General features: G+C 43.1%; 4 non-coding genes across 4 annotated transcripts; 3 read left to right on the forward strand and 1 right to left on the reverse strand.

The window, feature by feature from the left end:
* Positions 1-3,082: 3,082 nt before the first annotated feature.
* trnam-cau (transfer RNA methionine (anticodon CAU)) lies at positions 3,083-3,154 on the reverse strand. The gene has a single exon. It is a non-coding gene; the product is annotated as a tRNA-Met (tRNA).
* Positions 3,155-4,570: 1,416 nt separating this feature from the next.
* Positions 4,571-4,658, forward strand: trnay-gua (transfer RNA tyrosine (anticodon GUA)). The gene is given in 2 exon segments: positions 4,571-4,607; positions 4,623-4,658. It is a non-coding gene; the product is annotated as a tRNA-Tyr (tRNA).
* A 3,494-nt stretch (positions 4,659-8,152) lies between these two features.
* trnal-uag (transfer RNA leucine (anticodon UAG)) lies at positions 8,153-8,234 on the forward strand. The gene has a single exon. It is a non-coding gene; the product is annotated as a tRNA-Leu (tRNA).
* A 3,579-nt stretch (positions 8,235-11,813) lies between these two features.
* Positions 11,814-11,886, forward strand: trnaa-ugc (transfer RNA alanine (anticodon UGC)). The gene has a single exon. It is a non-coding gene; the product is annotated as a tRNA-Ala (tRNA).
* Positions 11,887-16,648: the final 4,762 nt, after the last annotated feature.

Raw genomic sequence — 16,648 nt, forward strand, 5'->3', positions numbered from 1 at the left:
CTATGAGGCTGAATGGCACAAATTCTCCTGTTACTTCTGCAGCAAATGTGTGTTTTTTGCTTCTTAACACTGAGATAGTTGGAGATATTTGGCAGCAGTGGGATTCCAACTCACACCCCCAAAGAGACTAGAGCTTTAATCCACCTCTAAATTAAAAACTAGGTGACTTGTAATGGCTGGTAGGAGAGGAAAGGTATAAATGCTTCTTTTTTGGACAAAGTCTTTATCTTTTTTTTCACCAGTTGTTTTGATCAAATTATTGTAACGCAGTACCATATTAAGGTATAATATGTACATGAACGTCATGTCTGAGTCGATGATGGCAGCTGAGTATCGCTGGAGGACAGTTCATCATGAGTGGGTAAGCCTGCATAATGAGGGAGAAGAGATCGGCCTCTCTGACGCAGTGTCCAGTGACACTAACCTTCTGTCCTACTGTTCTCTGCTAATGTAGATGGTGAATGTTTATTTAGGTGAATGTAAGGTTTCATTCTTGTAAAATATTTCCGAGCACTTTTTTTGTTGCTGAAAATTAATCCTGTGCATTTGAATGAATTCCGATATTGTCACCTAATTCCATACATTGTTTCATCAAACTAGAACATTTAGAGGAGGTCAATTGCATTTATGAATTGCATAGTGATAGTATTTCTTTCCATTTAAATACTTCAGTCAAAAATGTAGAGAAGGTGCTCCTGTTTTCACCATTATAAGAACTGTGATGCACCAGTAATATTTACTCTCATAAAAGTATTGTAATTGTATTGTTCTGTTCTGTAACAATCTTGAGTGACACAAACCTTCTGTTTTACTGCACTACACTTCTCCAGAGGCCAGTTCAGCACACAAGGATCCTCAGTCAAACAAACACTGCAATCGCTTGATAAACGCTATTTCTCATCCTTTCTCTTAGTGTCGGTGCTACTATTGTATGCAAAGGAGGCGACTTGACAATGAAATCTTAAAGAGAGTCTTCATGAAGGTGTGTGTCGACAAGCTCTCCACCTGGCAATTGACTGGGCTTGTGAAGAAATCAATCTCATTCAACAACCATACAAATTGCACAGCTTAAGGCACATGAAGCGAAATCTGTGAGCTGATTGACACAAAACAATGTCACTTCACATTATCTGCAAAGTTGTTTTGCTTGTCTGACCACCTCTTCCTACTTTACAGTGAGCACATATATTTCAGTTTCTTTCCCCCATGTGGAGATGTATCCACTGCCAAAACTGCTGTCTGATTATTTAAATTATCTGTAAAACTGTTACATGACTTCATCTAATTGTAAATTTATAAGACGGTCTGTGAGACATTTGTGAGAGTAGCTGAATCCCAGGGCTGGTATGGAATCACACAGACAGGTCTTCTGTGTGATCTGAGTCCCACTGCTCAGAGCTACAGACTGGTCAAATGGTCACTATTGTAGACACGACCATCGGACCATCGGCTACAAATAATCAATATACCGATCATAGTGTCACTACTGGTGTTTATTACATAAATACTGTATATAAATAATAAGATAATTCCACACTCATAAAACATTTATAAACATTTTGGGAGGCTGACATACAGTAAAGAAAGTAATACTGAAGGGCTGGAAGTCCTGGAAAGCGTTAATAGATCCTTCTTGCTTTCGACCTGGAACAGAGCCCACAACTGCCAGATCAGTGACCCCTGAGCCCAGTTCACAGAGAGGAGAACCAGGAGCTCTTTTATGTCTCTAAGAGGGCTGGGAGGAAGGATAAAAGGGGGAAATGTGACATGAGTCCAGGCTGTTCTGTCTGATATTGTTCATGTAGCAGCACTGATTGTCTGAATATCTTCTGGTTCTGGATTGTGAGGATAGAGAGCAGTACGGAGTTGAGATCCTGTCTGAGTGTGAGTCTGAGCTGTGAATCTGACTGAGAAGAGAATAATGATTTTTTATTCTGCCTGAGAATTTTCCTGAGAATTTTTTTCTTTTCCAAGTGGTGTTACATCCCCTTCAGATACTCTACACAGACTGCCAGAGAGAAGAGGATAGAGAGATGGACAGATAAGAGCACACACAGCAAGAGACACCGACATCTTGATTTACTTTGAAGCAAGTGTTAATTTCTTTTCTGGAACAAGTTGTTTCTGAACTTCAAGAAATTCATACAACTTCTGAAAGATAAAATACAAATCTTGCTTCTCAGGACAGAAGAAATTATTCCAAAAAATGCCAGTGATTTTTTTCTCCTTTTAACGAAAAGTGGAGAAAAACAACAGCAGTGCAACTCCGTCGGCTTGATTTAGCTTAATACAAGTATTCACTTCCTTTTCTGTAGATTACAGCCTGCGAAAGATGAAATGAAGTTCTTGGTTACTCTTGGTCAGTGCAGAAGAAATACTGCCAGCTGGCAGGAAAATGACAGTATTTTATTTTCTTTAACTACAAACATGTGAGTTGTGAAAAGCAACGGGAATGCGTCCCTGTGCAGCTGTTAAACAAAGGGCTGGTGGGTCAAACGTACTCAGGGACGTGCTTCAGATTGTGATGATGTAAACAAAATCTCCGCTAAAAATTGAAGGGATTTCTTCGCAAACCCTCTTGAATGTGGCAGGAAATCTTCGTGTTTTACTCGTGTGCAACTACAACAAGTAAACAAATAAGTACCTAAGTCAATGTCCAAGAAAACCATCTTCACGTGTGGAATTTTTCTTTAACTGGCTGTTGGGAGAATTCATTTATACACCAGTTGTATCCTTAGCAAAAATATTTTAAAATTAGAACACAGATTTGTTGGAGAACTTGACAATCCTTGACAATCATTATTAAATGAGCATTATACAAATGTGCGTTGATATTTTTAATATGTACCTTAATTGTAATATATATATATACATAATTGCTTTGATATGGATGTTCATTTGAAGGAATTGAGGAAACTATGAAGGATCGCAGAACAACCAAAGATACATTTGGGCATCTGCTATTGGTAAAGATGAAAGAGTACCTTAAGTGTGAAGCTTTCATACACACGAGAGAAAAAAACAGTTTTAATGCACTTCATTAAACTGATGGTATGCTTATCAATCGTGCATAAAGTGTACATAGCAGAGGATGGTTTCGATCCATCGACCTCTGGGTTATGGGCCCAGCACGCTTCCGCTGCGCCACTCTGCTGACAGCTGTTATAATGTGATTCAACACAACTGCTCTATCTTTGCTTTCTAAAAGTGCGCCCGAGATGAAAAGTCTAAACGGTAAACGCAGACGTCACTTTGAGCACTTGGTCTTTTATAGCACAAATCATCACCTGCTGCTCTACATGGGCGTGTCTTCAATATCGTTGAGAACCAAACCTTCTGCTTTCCGAGGCAACTGATTCTTTCGTCGTTAATTCCCAAATCTTCAATGAGAATCAGTGAAACGAAAATCAAACACATGTACACACTCGCGTCCTAACCTGAAAGAAAAATCTACACCCACTTTATAATACTGAAAATGATTCAGGAAGTACAGCAAAGTTCTAAAACCAGCGAATGCATCTGCATACAGTACATAAAATGTCAATTTTTCAAAAGTAAAATCTTCAGCTTTGAAAGATTACCATCCATATATTTTCGTTTTTCTCTTTTTTTACATAACACGCTTTCGAGAAACAAACTCTTTTAATTAAGGTTTCATTAGAAAATGTGTATCTTGGTTTGCCAAGTTAAAATCGGCACATCCCAGTGGGCAAAAGATGTAGAATATACGACTATTGAACGCATACCAGACGTGTAACTGTGCTCCGTAACTGGTCTAGAATGAAATTCTAATATACGTATATCGTTATACGTCAATTAGACATCTATGATTATATGTTTATTATACATAAATGGTTGTAGTTCTATTATACGGATAAATTTAGAAGACTACTATACATATATAGTTAAAGGTCTATTATACATCAAAGAAAGATTTTTATAGGTGTAGAAACTAGTAAATAAAGCCAATGATTTATTTTAGAAATTTATTCTTAAAATATACAATTATTCACACCTGAAAAATATGTAGTTCAAATTATACATTATATACAATATTGTAATCAACAAATGTCTAACCATCATAAAAAAAACACAACTAGTAAACTTCAGTTACAAATTCTAGTAACATGGCAATATATATATATAGTAATGACAAACACAAACTAATTACATGAACACGCTAATATTTAACTCAAAACCACATTTCGAAACTTCTTTATTTCCACGAAAATATTATTAATGTAGCACAAACGCTACTTTCTAATAAAGACAGAAAGAAACTGTTTGTTTTGTGTCTCATGGTGATCCTCCTCTCGATACTAATGAAATGTTTAATATGATCCCTCGAGAAAAAAAAGGAGTCAATTTCCGCCTGGAATGATTGATGCCCCATCAAACATTTTGTAATATCCCTGGAAGTTTATACAGTAGAATCCTGGTTCGTGGCTTAAATTCAAGGTAAACAAGACTAAGGAAACGAGTTGGAAACTTGATGTCGAAGTGGGATTTAAATCACCCGGAACATTTCACTACATTGGCCAGTATGTGCTAGGGAGCATTGCGTGACATCCCTTCGATAGCTCAGTTGGTAGAGCGGAGGACTGTAGTGGAGTCAGTAGGGAATCCTTAGGTTGCTGGTTCGATTCCGGCTCGAAGGAAGGTGCTTTTTGTGTACTTTAATCAAAGAGTTAAAAAAGCGAATGTGTTTCATTCAGACATTTATCAAAAGTTCAATAAACGACGAAGTAGAGGTTCCTGTTCCGAATTCAGCCCACGTCTGATTGTCTTGTTTTGGCCAAGATCCGATCTTTGAATTAAGGGACTACTCTGTCTGCTTTGTAATTCAAAAATACATACAAATGTCAAGTTTTTTGTAGATATAAAGGTGTTCTCTGTTTTCAAAGGATAGGTACTTAATTGGCATAATGATTTGGTATTGATTTTGTATCGTTGTATTATGAAGTTTGTGCTTTCTGTGTTTTTATCGTATTGTGAACTTATTTTTTAAACAAATGCTTACAAAGGCAAACACGGCACACATCTGTTTATACCAGTGGTGAATTGTACATTTGTACAAGCTACTGTGCACTTCTGGGAGTATAACAGGTTCGATATAAAGTGGCAAAAATATAAAAGGGGAATATACCCCAGACTGCGTATAAGCTCTCGTTGTGACTGTTGATTTATTTTTAGATAAAAATGGCGTACTGTGCACGAAATGTTGCAGAAACACAATTTGATATTTTAATAATTATTATTTTAATAATTTGATCAAATTGAGGCCCAGGATCCAAATCTTCAGTTCTGATTTTTTTAAGTGATATCTTTCCTTCCTGTCGTGGAAGTCACACGATGTGAGCAATTGTTTTTTTTACGTTGCGATCCAAAGATCCTCAGGCGCACTGTAACCAAACCAGGATGGATTCTGCTCGGAGCCGGACTGAGCTCATTCTCACTCCCTGTGCTAAAAACAGAATTAGCTCTTCCCCGAACATCGTCTACAGCTGCTGGATGGTGCTCTGCGTCTTACTGCTCCGGCAATTACTTTGACGAAAGACAGATCACTTGTGCGCTTTTAACCTTCTCGCAGCTACAGCTATAGCCCTGAAAAAAGCATTAGCTTTATCAGTTTTTACATTAATCTATTTTGAATCAAAGTTTGATATTTTTTTATTTTTTATTGCATTTTACATTACAATTATAATAATAATAATTATTATTATTATTACGCACACTTATATAGCGCTGTTCTGGATACTCCACTCAATGCGCTTTACAGGTAATGGGGACTCCCCTCCACCACCACCATTCTCCTGAATGATCACAGAGAGTCAGGACCTCGGTTTTACGTCTCAGCCGAAGGACGGCACCTGTTTACAGTTTAGTGTCCCCTTCATTGTACTGGGGTATTAGGACCCGCATGGACCGCAGGGTGTGCGTCAAGCGACAGAAACCAGACGTGTGTCGGGCTCGGCTGCGAGCAGGACAATGACATCACAGGGACAAAGTAGAGGAAATCAAAAGGGTTCTATAAAAGACCTGTGTAAGCTGTTGGTTTGCAGTCTGGACTCTAAATCCTCCGATCCTCCGATTTTAAATCTCTCTAATACCTGAGCTGCGGCTTCTTCCGAGTATTTATTCGTATACTTATTATGTGGAAGTGTATAGATGAAACCTTTCATATATTGTTCAGTTTAAATCAAAATGCTTTACTAATACAAGAGAGAAGTATAGTATGAAGGATGTGACAAATCTATGATTTCTTGGAACAAAACGGTTTTTATTTGCATTCGAAATGAAGCGGAATTTTAGCGGGACACACAAACCCTTTGTCCTTTTTAGAGTTTTTAGAGTGAACAGACATAAATGTAGAAAACGTGTTTTTTAGCACTACAATAGCAGGGTCAGTGGCATAATGAATAACGCGTCAGGCCTCGCGTCAGAAAATTATAAGTTGGACTGCGTCTGGCTTGTTGCGTTTATACCACTTACGTTGTTTTATATAAATGAACTCCACCTGAAAGCTATAGAAAACACTTTGGGTAAGTTGTCTGCAGCCTCATGCGAATTTCGACAACTTACCCAAAACACTGTACTGTCTGGAGATCAGCTCCAGCTCTGAACTCAATTGCAATGAAAAACCATGCGTAACAAAACTGGAGCTGGAACTTGTGTTCAGTTCGGTGATGAGGGATCAGAACTGTCCTTGTTGTAATTAGCACGAACTGCACAGGCTCTGAATCAGACCATGTCAATTAGTCTGATCAATGTAGGACACGTTAATGTAGAATTATTAAAAGGTTTATTAGTTAGTTAGTTCAGGTTTACCCACCTGAACTAATGTAGAATTATTACTTGGTCTGTCTCTTGTTTGTATATAAATGAATGTCTCTGACAACTTAATGTTAGTTTTACGATGTAGGTCAGGCGTTGACATATGCACGAGTATACTAAATGTCTCACTCCTGATTCAACTCATGTTCTATAGGAGATTGGCGATTCCTCCTGTTTCTCATACAACCATATCAGAACAGAAGCCCGTTTCACCCAGCTCTGATTCAAGATCGACTTGCATCTTTATCCCTTTTTTGTTCGTGATCATTATTTTCTTTAGTTATGATCAATATTGAACTTTTTCGAAATGAAATGACAATAATCAAACATGCAGGCAGATTTTTGAAAAGTATTCGGAATTGACAGGGTGCCCCTTTGGAACAATCGTCAGAAATTGTGAGAAAATGAAAGTTATGTAAGCTCTCACACAAAGCATTGAAGATTGGAATCTGAGTGTAAAAAAGTTACCCGTCTCCCAATGATAGGCAGGGATACACACCATGACTCGAATAGACTCAGCGAACTTTAACACCTATGATATTACGAGTGCTTTGCACGTGTCGAATTTCAAGAAGGAACTACTACAACAGTTGTGGACATAATTCAATACCACCGGCAAAGCCCAATGCCGGCAACATCTGAGAAAATAATGTTCACTCATGGAATTTGGTCTTTGAATGGCTGGCGGGAAAATTCATTTATACTCCTGTTGCACCCTCAGCTGAAACATGTTAAAATAACAACGCAGATTTGTTGCAGAACCTGACAAGAATTATTGGGTTAGCACTGTATGTATTCTTGTATATTTACTTTAATTTTAATATAAATGTAAACATGCATGCTGTATAAGCTATTGTAATTTTAAAATATGTTAGCTGAGGATGCGAAGGGGGCTATTATACCTTGTGAAACACGCAAGGAACTGTAAAAAAGGCTGTTATTTGAATAAAATTGGCGATCACAAGAAAACCACAATTGATGTGGTATTATCATCAATATCCTTCAAAATCTACGTTCAAATGAAGGATTTGAAGAAACTATGAAAAAAGCAACAGTAATAGCAGAGGATTTTGATTTTTGCTCTTCAAGTCAGCAGATCACCGTAGAGTTGCACCCCTACAAACAGCACAAAGGATGAATCCCACCACCTTCATTATTGCTGTGTTTGTGCCAGTGAAAGTAGCGTTTGTGTTATTGAAAGCATCTCGGAAGATGAAGGTGCAGTCACTTCCACATGTCATGATATCATTAGATCTGACGACAAGAGCTGAAGCCCCCCCTAGTCCAAGCCAGCAATGTGAAGATGGGTATGGAGGAAGGTAGCGTGGCTGAGTGGTCTAAGGTACTGGATTTAGGCTCCAGTCTCTCTGGGGGCGTGGGTTTGAATCCCACTGCTGCCAAATATTAATGTTTTAAGACCTGCAATACAATCAGTAAAAGCGCTTTTTGTTAGGCTGCGGGAGGTGTTTAGAGATAGACTTTCTAAAAGACAGGTTTAACATCAAGGCAGAAAAAATATTTTGTTTTCTCAACAGAAATTCTCTTTGGCACGTTCAGCTTTATGTAGGGAACAACGTCTGCCGAGATCACTTTTGAGGCAGTGCACATGATAGTGTACCGGCAAGTACATTTAATATTGGCTGTGGTGGTGAGCTGCTTTTGTCTGTGAAACTTTTAATTCTTCACGCCGAATCGTTGGCAGGGGTAAAGCTTATTAAATCTTTGAACATAGCGCTCCATCAAAAATACTTTGTTCGTGATCAAAAGAGATCAGAGGATTAACTTCATGGATTCACATAGCATACCTTACAGGAAAGATTTAAAAGGGGAATTGATTGTGCTTCCTGATGTTGTTCCTGTCGTTTCTTTGGATACAAAGGTGAATGTTCTTTGACGTTCTGCTAGAGTATCCACTGGGTGGGCTTTATCAATCAGCTCGGAGAGGTCATCAGTGCTCTGTCTCTGGAAAATAATCAGCACTGTCGTTTTTCCCTGTGCTGTCTTTTAAAACATATAAGATCACGAGTTTACAGATTTCTCCAAATAACAACTATACATTTTAACCCAGCGGTTAGCATTCCTTCAATCCAATAGTTTTACTCCGGGTAAAAAGCAGCGAAATATATAGAGAGATTATATTCAAATATTTCAACGTTCTTATTGGATTACCTGTATGGAGATATCGCTCAGAATTCCTAATATGATTTTGAGTTCAGTTTTGCTTTACTACTTTCAGAGTCTTTTATTGACCTTGCTGAAGCAGAGAAGTGACATAATCACAAATGCGACTTACCTGTGCTGCTGTTTTTGGTTAATAATGATTATTGCAAGGAAAAAAAAACAGCTCCTTGCATTAAGAGCAAGAGCAACCAACACGCTCGCTTGCTGAGTTGGGTTTTTTTTCCGTGGTGCTCTTCCTCAGATGTAAAGTTATTTGGCGAGCAAGGACCTCTGAGAAGGAGCCTGAATCCATCAAGAACTCAGAAATTCTAATATCGCACTACTGTCTTGTGTACAGAGATCTGCTTCTTCCTTTTTGAGTGTTTTGGTGTTTAAGAGCACGCTTCCTACCTCGAATGTTAGTTTCAGGAGATGTGCTACCGGATAAATGATTATCTTGAAAAGGTTTGGGGATGCACTGGCCGGGATTAAAACCCGGCTCAATTATTTGGAAGTCACCTGTACTACCAACACACTTCTAAGAAGCACCCGCACATTTTCGCAATCCTCTCTCTCACCTACAAAGTTATGAAGACACAGACGACCAATGAAAACTAATTTGATTCACCCAAGGCTTCACTCTTCTGTTGTGATGTTGTTTTAATTAGTGTTAGCTGTGATGAGGTATTGTTTCTGTCTCTTAAAGTTTAAGAGTCTGCTCCTTTCTTCCTGGTATAGAAAAAACATGTTCCATCTTTGTTTACAAACACCACTGTAAATTATTTGTCCATCTCTAAAGCCTGTGTGTATTGACAAGGCAATTCAAAAGCACATATTAAATAAGAACACGATCCTTCTTGTTACCATTCCCGTGGTTGGAGCGTTGTTTCGCCCTTTAACGTTCTTCTACAATATTTACAGACAGGGCTTTATCACTGGAGTTTTGTGCATCGGTCCATGAACATCAACTGTACTGCTGTTTTTCTATGCGTAATTTAATCGCAAGCACTTAAAAGATGCAAAAAGATTTCAAAGAAGGTAGAAAAACGCTCTCCCCCGTTGAAGAATCAACCACCGTCGCCCATGTGACTGGATATAAAAATAAATTATTCATTTCAATTATTCATGAAGGGTGGATTGTGGTCAGTGAACATATGCACATCTTTAAGTCAGTTCCACCATCTGTGCCATAGGGGATGTAGTTCAGTGGTAGAGTGCATGCTTTTCATGTATGAAGTTCCAAGTTCAATCCCTGGCATCACCAGATGTCTTACATTATTGTGCTCACATCGCAATCTTCTGTTGAGTGAGAACTCTTTGCTCGTGTTCATAGAGAGACAGGTTTACACAATTAAACTCAGTCACACACGAAGTGCTACAGTGTTGCTCTGCTGTTTTAAATGTACCTCCAAAGCATTTTGTTCTGTTAACTACCAAATGATTTGAACTAATTTTACATCATATTCAGGAAATCCAGAGAAGGTCATCAGACTTTTAGTGGCTGTTGAAGAAAACACCTGTTTAATCTCACCAGGGATTTCTTGAGAGATCATTCAGCAAGCGAGTTAACAGGGGTTAACGTAGAGAGTGGCGGAGGTGGGATGTCAGGGCTTGACGTCACTGCTTTATGCAAAGAATGGAGGGGTGGTCGTCAGGGCTATATGACTGTGCTTCACGCAGAGAGTGGTGGGGGTGTGATGTCAGGGCCATACGACAGTGCTTTACACAGAGAGTGGCGGAGGTGGGATGTCAGGGCCTGACAACACAGCTTAACGCAGAGAGTGGATGGGTGGGTGTCAGGGCCATACAACACTTCTTTACGTAGAGAGTGGTGGGATTGGTGTCAGGGCCATATGACACTGCTTTACACAGAGAGTGGCGGGGGTGGGATGTCAGGGCCTGACAACACAGCTTAACGCAGAGAGTGGATGGGTGGGTGTCAGGGCCATATGACACTTCTTTACGTAGAGAATGGCGGGGGTGGGATGTCAGGGCTTGACGACACTGCTTTATTCAAAGAGTGGAGGGGTGGGTGTCAGGGCTATATGACAGTGCTTTTCGCAGAGAGTGGTGGGGGTGGGATGTCAGGGCCATATGACACTGCTTTACACAGAGAATGGAGGAGGTGGGATGTCAGGGCCTGAAAACACAGCTTAACGCAGAGAGTGGAGGGGTGGTGTCAGGGCCATACGACACTTCTTTACACAGAGAGTGGTGGGGGTGGGATGTCAGGGCCATATGACACTGCTTTATACAGAGAGTGGCGGGGGTGGGATGTCAGGGCCTGAAGATACTGCTTTACGCAGAGAGTGGCGGAGGTGGGATGTCAGGGCCTGACAACACAGCTTAACGCAGAGAGTGGAGGGGTGGGCGTCAGGGCCATACGACACTTCTTTATGCAGAGAGTGGTGGGGGTGGGATGTCATGGTTATACGACAGTGTTTTCCATTGAGAGTGGTGGGGGTGGGATGTTATGGCCATAAGACACTGCTTTATGCAGAAAGTTGAGGGATTGATGTCAGGGCCATACGACAGTGCTCCACTCAGGCCTCTGCTTGAATTTGTACTCCTCCTCTCTCCCTACCTCTACCTCTATGATATTTGCACTTTCTGGAGAGGCGATTTTCTCCACTTCAGTAGCCCGATTGCGTGGAGAGGGCTGTAGAATGTGGCACCGCCTTTCCTGCTCCGTCCATGACAGGCGTGCTGGTCTCTGGAGAGAGAGCACGGTCCATCAGCGCACTCCAATAGAGGCACTGGAAGCAGCTGAAACGCATTGGCGAAGCTCAGCACTGGGCCGCTGGGCACATCTTACCACCGTTTCCGTAGTGTAGTGGTTATCATGTTCGCCTTGCATGCGAAAGGCCCTCGGTTCGAAACCGGGCGGAAACAGACTGGCTTCTTTTGTCGCATACAAATGGGTTGTACAACTTTAAACTAGCAAATGGAAGAGGGCTGAAGTAAGAGACAAGATGTAAATAGGGTTAACTTAAGTCAGTTCTGCCTGAAAATTAGACTTCTAAGCAACAGGGGTTTATGGCAGGAAAGGGGGTTAACTGATAAGGATTCCAGATGCGAGGGGGCATAATCTTAAACTGACCATTTGGCCAGGGTCTCTTAACTGGCCAAATACCACGACCCCCCCCCCCCTTACCATAACACCGAATGACGTCTGAAGCAGCAAGGAAGGACTATATAACCTAAAAGTTTGTACCGGCACATCGAACAAGACTTCGGCTTTGTTGTTTCTTGTGGGAAACAAGACTTCGGCTTTATTGTTCCTTGTGTCCGTCATGGCAGTGAACAGGTCCTGGTTACAGGATCTCTAAAAAAGGAAATAAAGACTGAAATCAGATCCGACCCACCATGCTGCCACGGTGACGGTGCACTGCCCAGTGAAAGTGGCAGCCTGTCCCTGGACTGTGGGAAACTGGAGCACCTGGAGGAAACCCCCACAGACCAGGGAGAGAACATGCAAACTCCACACAGACAGCACCCACACCCCAGGTCCAGCACTGTGAAGCATGCCCGACGATGCGGAAGGGCTTTTACAAATGAGTGTGTAACTCACACTGGTGCCCAGGATGGCCTGCTACTGGAACGCAACCTAATTTTCTTAATGCAGTTTGTTCGAAGCGGTTTGCAGGAGCTGGAGGTGAGGACTGAGCTGGGGTCCAGTGTGCGAGAGTGACTACTGATGTCGTGTGTGTGTGTGTGTGTGTGTGTGTGTGTGTGTGTGTGTGTGTGTGTGTGTGTGTGTGTGTGTGTGTGTGTCTGGATCATTGTGAGCGCCGTCAGGTTTGTGTATTTGTTTAAACAAGAGGACGTGTCTGTGCGGGTCTGACTCTGTGTGAGGGTGCAGCTCTAACTGTTCGCGCGCGGGCGTGTCTATCTCTCTACAATGCATGAGGGGCTAAATCTGCCTCTGAGAAACTGACTTTTCAGAAGAAAAATCTATGAAATGGCACGGCCTGGCCCTCTTCTCTTGCTCCCGACGTATAACACACTGGGGGATGAAGCTGGTGTCTTCAGCTGTAACCCTAGCTATTTATGCAAACAGCTCTTTTATGAAAAGCAGCTCTAGGCCTAGACAAGAGGAACAGATAAAACAAATCTTAGATTTATGGCTTATTCAAAGCAGACTGAGCGCTGCTATACTGTATGTAGGAGCCAGAGATGAAGAATGAGCTATTTAAGGAAATCAGGAGTGTGAGAGAGGGAGTGTGTGTTTTTCCTCCCAATAGAGAAGGCTTGTGGTTCTTTCTGCTTTTCTGCACAGGCTACCAACGTAAGTACGTGTTGGGTTCTTGGTTTGAATGCTCGAGTTGTCAGGCTGGCGTTTTTTGTTCCTATTGGAGCCCATAATTGTGAACAAGGCGCTTGAGGACGTCTCTGTGCAGGTGTGCGTTTGTAATGACGTGTGTGCGCATCTCTGTAGCGGATGTTTCAGTAAAAAAACGCATTTAAAACATTCAACCTTTTCATGTTCCTAATATTCTTTCATTCTTCACAATAATAACTAAGGTTGCTGCTGGAAGAGGTGTTAGTGGGGCCAGCAGGGGGAACTCTCACCCTGTGGCCCATGTGGGTCCTAATGCCCCAGTATAGTGACGGGGACACTGGAAAAACTGTAAACAGGTGCCGTCCTTCAGATGAGATGTAAAACCGAGGTCCTGACTCTCTGTGGTCATTAAAAATCCCGGGGTGTTTCTCGAAAAGAGTAGGGGTTTTACCCCAGTGTCCTGGCCAAATTTCCCATTGACCCTTACCAATCATGGCCTCCTAATAACCCCCATTTATGAATTGGCTTCATTACTCTGCTCTCCTCCCCACTCATAGCTGGTGTGTGGGGAGCGTTCTGGTGCACTATGGCTGCCGTCCCATCATCCAGGTGGATGCTGCACATTTGTGGTGGTGGAGGGGAGTCCCCATGTCCTGCAAAGCGCTTTGAGTGGAGTGTCCAGAAAAGCACTATATAAGTGTAAGCAATTATTATTCATTATAATGTAATAAGTCCATTATTTCTCACCCCTCCATTGCAAGGCATACACAACACAAACACCAGGAACAATTATCTCAGAAGTGAATTGCAAATGTATTGAGTTGTGATGCAACTGTAACTTGAACCTAACATGACTGTGGCGTGCATTTTTGAAATTGCATTTTCACAGCTGAAATACAAAATGAAGCTGATCGCAGTCCAAACTCAAGGTATTGTTGTAAAACTAAATATTCAACATGTTTCTACCTGTCCCTTTTCAGCTCACTCAGAAGTCCACAGCCTGCAGCCTGGTGCCTCTCTGTCTCCCCCCTCCACACTGCTGGTCCAGTGGAGGTGCTGTTTGATCCTGCATGATCTGTCCGGAATCGTATAGTCTTACTGAGCAGCGCAGGGCTCCCTGGCCCCAGTTACGAACAGTGAGTGTCAGTGCAGAACAGCTCTCTGACACTCCGCTCCCTCACTCCAGCTGATCAGGGCAACTACACAGTGAGGGACCTTAATGGAAGCAGTATCAGCACTGTGATCGTCACTGTGGGTGGTGAGCAGGTCTACAGTAGGATCACTAGAGGGCTCTATATTCTTGACAGAGTGTGTTCTTATATCATCCTCTGTCCTGATTGTCTTTCAGCTCACAGAGACAATGTCACCCTGCAGCCTGAAGCCTCTCTGTCTGTCCCTCTGTTCACTGGAGAGCCAGTGGAGGTGCTGTTTGATCCTGCAGGAGGTGGAAACTGGACCTCAGTGTGTTCTGTCCAGAACAGCACAGCCAGTTGTGTCCCCCAGTACAGTTTTTTTTATTTTTGATGATTAGCCATATGTTGATTACAATATTGTACATAATGTATAATTTGAACTCGATATTTTTCAGGAGTGAATGATTGTATATTTTCAGAATAAATTTCGAAACCAAATTATTGTCCCTCGATCTCTGTCTCTCTCTCGTCCTGCTGTCTGTCTGTCCCTGCCTCTCTGTCTCTCTCTCTTTCAGCCCCGTCTGTCAGTCTGTCTGTCCTTCTCTCTCCTTCCTCTCTCTCTCTCCTTCCGCTCTCTCTCTCTCGGTTTGTTTGTCCCTCAATCTCAATCTTTCTCTTTGCCTGCTGTCTTTCTGTGCCTTCATCTTTGTGTCTCTCTCTCCTTCCTTTCTGTCTGTCTCTCTGTCTGTCCTGCGTTGTCCCAGCTGGGCCTGTCTCCCCGGCTCTCTGCCTTCAGCTCTGTTCGCCGATGTCCCACCAGCCCGTCTCTCTCTCAGCCTGTCTCTTGACTTGCAGGAGGAAGAGGAGGTGGAGACACCTCCTCCGGCAGGAGAGAGGAAGAAGGTCAGTGCTGGTCCCACCCTGCCTCCTGTCCTGTCTGTGGTGGAGTTTCGCCATCTTGTCTGTCTTGTCAGCCCTGTCTGTCACTGTCTCTCTCCTCCTCCTCTCTGTGCTGTGGTGTCCAGTCAGTGTGTCTCTCTCCTCCTCCTCTCTGTCCTGTGGTGTCTAGGCAGTGTGTCTCTCTCCTCCTCCTCTTCTCTGTCCTATGGTGTACAGTGGGTCAGTATTAGTGGGCTACACCCAGGCTCACTCACTGCGAGTGTGATCTCAGCAGAGTCTCTGTACTCTTGGGACACTTGACTCACCTGTCTCTCTCTTTCTCTCCCTGTGCTGTCCCTCTCCTGCCCCCTCTCTCCCTACTCGGACTCCAGCTGGAGGAGGTCCAATCACCACCTCCTGTGAGACAGAAGAAAAAGAAAGTGGGTAATGCTCTGATTCTCTCTTTACTCCTGTCCAGTGTCCAGTCAGTGTGTGTGTATGAATCCCTCTCTCTCTCAGTGCAGTGTTCATGTACTGGAGTGTCCAGTCAGTGTGTGTGTATGAACCCCTCTCTCTCTCAGTGCAGTGTTCATGTCCTGGAGTGTCCAGTCCGACTCTTAACGTGACTCTCCTGTCTCTGCTTCAGAAGTGCTGGTGCGTCTTTTTAAAGTCCCTGAGCTGCATGTCGGTGGAGACAGATGATAAGGACGAGCCGATGGAGGCGGCGGAGACCGTGTGTCAGGAGAGGAAGAGCGAGGGAGAGGAGGAGCAGGCTGCCGGGAAGGACAAGAAGAAGAAGAGGAGGTGCAGGTGAGCAGACAGGGGGACGCCGCCCGGTCGTGTCTGTGATTCAAGAAGGAGTCTCCTCTTGCTGTTTGATGTCATGGTGATGTCCGTGTCTGTGTCCCTCACACCTGCAATAACAATATTCTTTCCAGGTTCCTTTCCTGGTTCTGTGCCAGCTAAGATCGGAGTCGCCTTCCCCACCAAGGACTGGACTGGACTGGACTGGACTGGAGCTGAGGGACACCAGACTGGACTGGACTGGAGCCAAGGGACCCCAGACTGTGCTGGACCGAAGCTGAGGGACCCCAGACTGCACTGGACCGGAGCTGAGAGACACCAGACTGGACTGGACTGGAGCTGAGGGACCCCAGACTGTGCTGGACCGAAGCTGAGGGACCCCAGTCTGTGCTGGACCAAAGCTGAGGGACCCCAGTCTGTGCTGGGCCAAAGCTGAGGGACCCCAGTCTGTGCTGGACCGAAGCTGAGGGACTCCAGACTGTGCTGGACCAAAGCTGAGGGGCCCCAGACTGGACTGGACTGGAGCTGAGGGGCCCCAGGCTGTGCTGGACCGAAG

This window comes from Lepisosteus platostomus, chromosome 5, assembly GCF_059453375.1.
Source record: "Lepisosteus platostomus isolate fLepPlt1 chromosome 5, fLepPlt1.hap1, whole genome shotgun sequence".
Taxonomy (NCBI): domain Eukaryota; kingdom Metazoa; phylum Chordata; class Actinopteri; order Semionotiformes; family Lepisosteidae; genus Lepisosteus; species Lepisosteus platostomus.